The 4,059-nt window shown below is 35.4% G+C and overlaps 1 non-coding gene across 1 annotated transcript; it reads left to right on the top strand.

Annotated features, from left to right (window-relative positions):
* The first annotated feature begins 1,242 nt into the window (after nt 1–1,242).
* LOC145956675 (small nucleolar RNA R71) lies at nt 1,243–1,349 on the top strand. The gene has a single exon (XR_014432913.1). It is a non-coding gene; the product is annotated as a small nucleolar RNA R71 (small nucleolar RNA).
* Nucleotides 1,350–4,059: the final 2,710 nt, after the last annotated feature.

The raw sequence follows: 4,059 nt of genomic DNA, 5'->3' as shown, positions 1-4,059 counted from the left end.
CAAGGTATAGAGAAACTACCAGGATCCTTAAGTTTTTTGGGCAAATTATGACGGATCAATGTAACAGTCTCTCTATCATCCAATTTCCTTCGGTTAGCTAAAAGATCCTTAAGAAATTTAGCATATGTAGGCATCTGTTGTAGAGCTTCTACAAATGGAATGTTTACATACACTTGTTTGATCATATTTAAAAAATTTTCAAATTGTCTATCAAGTTTAGTCCTTGCTAACCTTTGAGGAAAAGGAATTGGAGGGTGATAAACAGTTTGAGGCTTTGATGAAGATACTTTTTCTTTTTCTAATCTCTCTTTTTCAGGTTTTTCAACCATAGGAGAAGCGTCTTCATCAATCTCAATATTATCATTTTGATTAGACACAGGTCTGTCTAATTTCTTCCCACTCCTTAAAGTAACAGCATTAACATTTTCAGCTGGGTTTGCAACTGTTTTACCTGGGAACTTACCTGGAGAATTGTTTGAACTAGGCATCAACTGTGCAATTTGATTTTCCAGCATCTTGTTGTGGAGAGTAATATTCTCAACCTTGACAGCAAGGTTTTGAATAGAATTTTCCATTGAATCATTGGTCTGTTTTTGATTAGTGACAAAATTCTCCATAAGGTTTTCTAATCTTGAAACACTTTGTTGAATTGAGGGTGTCTGTACTGGATTTCCTTCCCCATTAATGAAGTGATTGGACGGACGGAAATTAGGTTGCTGATTGCTAGTTCCTTGAACTGGGTTATTCTTCCAAGAAAAGTTAGGATGATTCTTCCAACCAGGGTTGTATGTGTTGGAATATGGATTACTCTTCTCTCTTCGAGGAGTGTCATAGAAATTATGAGAAGCTGCCACCTGTTCAGTAGTATCTTCTTTTTCTCCAGTAAAAATTGAGGTACAATCTACTGCAGTGTGCCCTTGTTCCCTACAAAGGTCACATACTTGATTTGTAGCCACTGAATTAACCTTAGCTTTTTCCATCTTGTCTAATCTTTGATTAAGAGTATCAAATTTTGCTAAGAGTAACTCAATATTGTTCACTTCATATCGCCCCGGAGTTCCTTTCCTTGCTGTGACTTCTCTTTCACTGTATTGGCTGTGATTTGAGGCTACATTTTCCAAAATAATCATGCAGTCATTAATAGGTTTCCCCATGAAAGATCCTCCAGCTGCTGAGTCTAATATCATGGTGCTTTGTTGGTCCAATCCTTCAAAGAAAAATTGGATGGTAAGCCAACGGTTGAAGCCATGTTGTGGGCATGCTTGAAGATATCCTTTGAACCGCTCCCATGCTTCATAAATAGTCTCTCCAGTGCCTTGTTGGAAATTAGTGATTTTCTTCCTCAATTCTTTAGTTTTAGAAGGAGGAAAGAATTTCTCTAGAAAAGCTCTTTCACATAATTCCCAAGTTGCTATCTTTTCTCTAGGCACTGTTCTTAGCCACACCTTTGCCTTATCTCTCAAGGTGAGTGAGAATAAGCGGAGTCGCATTCCATCAGAAACTTCATCATCAAATTGCTGGGTCTCACAGATTTCCAAGAACCCCTCTAAGTGGTCATTAGGATCTTCTGATGGTAGTCCTCCAAAGGTGTTCTGTTTGAGCATATTCACCAGAGAAGCTGGTACAGTAGCTCCAGTTTGCATCTCCCCTCCAGGTATCCCACGAGCTACGGGTGCAGAGTAATCCCGAAGCGGTAAATTATCTCGTTGTGCAGCCATGTCAAATTCTCTAGAAAGGTTTCTTTTCCTTCTCAGGAGAGTTCTTTCAATCTCAGGATCAAGTGGTGTTGGTTTCCCAAGACGTAGAGATCTCTTTTGCATTAACCCTAAGGCACTGCAAAAAAAAAAAGAAAGTGACCCGTGAAATCTGAATTGGAGAAGTAAACACTAAAAAAAAAATTATTTATTTATTTAATTTTTTTTTTTTAAAAAAAAATTCGAATTAAAATAATTGTAATTTAAATCAAGAGACGTAGTCCCCGGCAACGGCGCCAAAAACTTGATGTATGGAAAACCGCAAGTGTACGGTTGTCGTCAAGTAATAAATATCGAATCACAGGGACTACGTGTTTGACCTAGAATTACTAGTATTTTAATTTGAATTTTAAGATCAGATTCGATGGTAAAAGAGATAGTAATGCAATTAATGAATAAGATAAAACTTTAAGATAAGATAAGGAGATTTCCAGGAATCTAGGGTTCGCACAAAGAGTTCCAACATTATTGAATTATTATTTTCATTAATTAATTCTATTCCATCTTGAAGGTAGTCTTAACCTAATTTAATCCTTGCACCTTCTCAGGCTACGAGGACGTGTTTAATTAAAATTAATCCCTACTCTCGTGGTAATTACGTTCAATTAAACCCATTAAGATCTTTGTTAATCTATTGCTCCTCGAAAGCTTAAATCAACTCTCGTGATTTAACACTCAAGTCTGTTCCTTTAGGTTCCGATAATTAGGTTCTCCTCTCAGTTCATCCCTAATTATCTATGATTATGAAAATTAGGATTAATTGTTTATCATAATTATAATCAAGTTCTCCTCTCAGTTCATCCTAAATTAATGTTATTATGAAAACAATAATATTAAAGTTCATATATAAAATATAAAAGAACAGATCAAGAATTGGAATAAAATTAAGAAACTGAATAATGCATTAATAAAGAGGTTCTCAGAGGCTAAGCCCTGATCCCAGAAAAAGGGAAACTACTCACAGGAGTTCATAGTAGTTCTCCAAGAAAAAAAAAGAATAAAAGAAAAGCAAACCTTAGAGTCGATGGCACAGGCGCCCAACTTTCTCCAAGTGTCAAAAACTAAAAAAAACTGTCTCCGAAACAAAAATCCATTCTAGGCTAACCTCATCTAATTTATAACCTAAAAGGGTAAAAAGGTAAAACTACCAAGATAAAAATTACAAAGATAAAATAAAAATAAAACATAAAACTTAAAAAGCTGGGACGCGAAGTGAATCACGGCCGTGACTGAGAATCACGACCGTGATCTTCTCTGGAGCACATCTATGAAGGGTCAGTGGCGTTCACGGGTGTGATTGGGAGTCACGGCCGTGATTTTCTCTGGTGAATCACGGGCGTGATTTAGAATCACGGCCGTGATTTTCCCTGTAGCTCAGCATTTCCTCTTTAATTCTTAAATCTTGATCCTGCTCAGAGAAAACACAACACATACCAAGAAAAGCATAAAATAGGAAAATGATATAAAAATTTATTAAAAACATGAAAGATATGCATGATTATGCTATGAATTCTTGTGAATTAAAGTGCTAAAATACGAGTAAAATACACAACATCAGTCATCAGTATGAGGATCCACAATCACATCTCATTCACATTTCACACATCTCATTTCATAACTCAAATTCCATCTTACATATAGATAAGTCCACACAATACAATGATTCACATACCCATCAAGCAATTCACCATGAATACACATCTATAAGAATAATATAACAATAATATTTATAAATTAATATAAAACCTAATTAATTCACCAATTTAATACAATATTAAATCAAATAGTAAAACCCCCAATTTTTCCAAAAACCTAGCTCATAGGCACTTTTCTACAATTTCGTTCTCTCTCCCAGATCATCATTCTTACAAATTAAATATATATTTCTAATTCTCAACACATACAGAATCTAATGGGATCATCAATTCCTCAAACAAAAATAATTATAAAATTACCCATAATTCTAAGGGACTCTTTCTCTAATGATATGGAAAACGCTTTGTGTAGGATGCTCATTCACCTATCATCTTTGATGATTTAAGGGTTGGATTTGATTGAAGAGTTAGAAACTTAAGTGTGATGTGTGAGCTCACCCTTAGGAACATTGAATTGAGTATGTTGAAAGTGACTAGTGAATTAATGGATGAGATTAGAGAAGCCTAGGAGTTAGATCCTTTCTTAGTGAACCATGTGGAGAGGATTGGTAGGGGTATAGATAACCCTTTACGAGTGGAAGTTAATGGTGTTTTGGGGTTCAATGATAGGATCTATGTGCCTAGTAATCTTGAATTTAGGAAGATGATCT

The sequence above is a fragment of the Cajanus cajan genome, chromosome 3, assembly GCF_000230855.2.
Source record: "Cajanus cajan strain Asha chromosome 3, NIPB_CcT2T_4, whole genome shotgun sequence".
NCBI classification, from domain to species: domain Eukaryota; kingdom Viridiplantae; phylum Streptophyta; class Magnoliopsida; order Fabales; family Fabaceae; genus Cajanus; species Cajanus cajan.
This window is presented reverse-complemented; position numbering and strand designations above follow the sequence as displayed.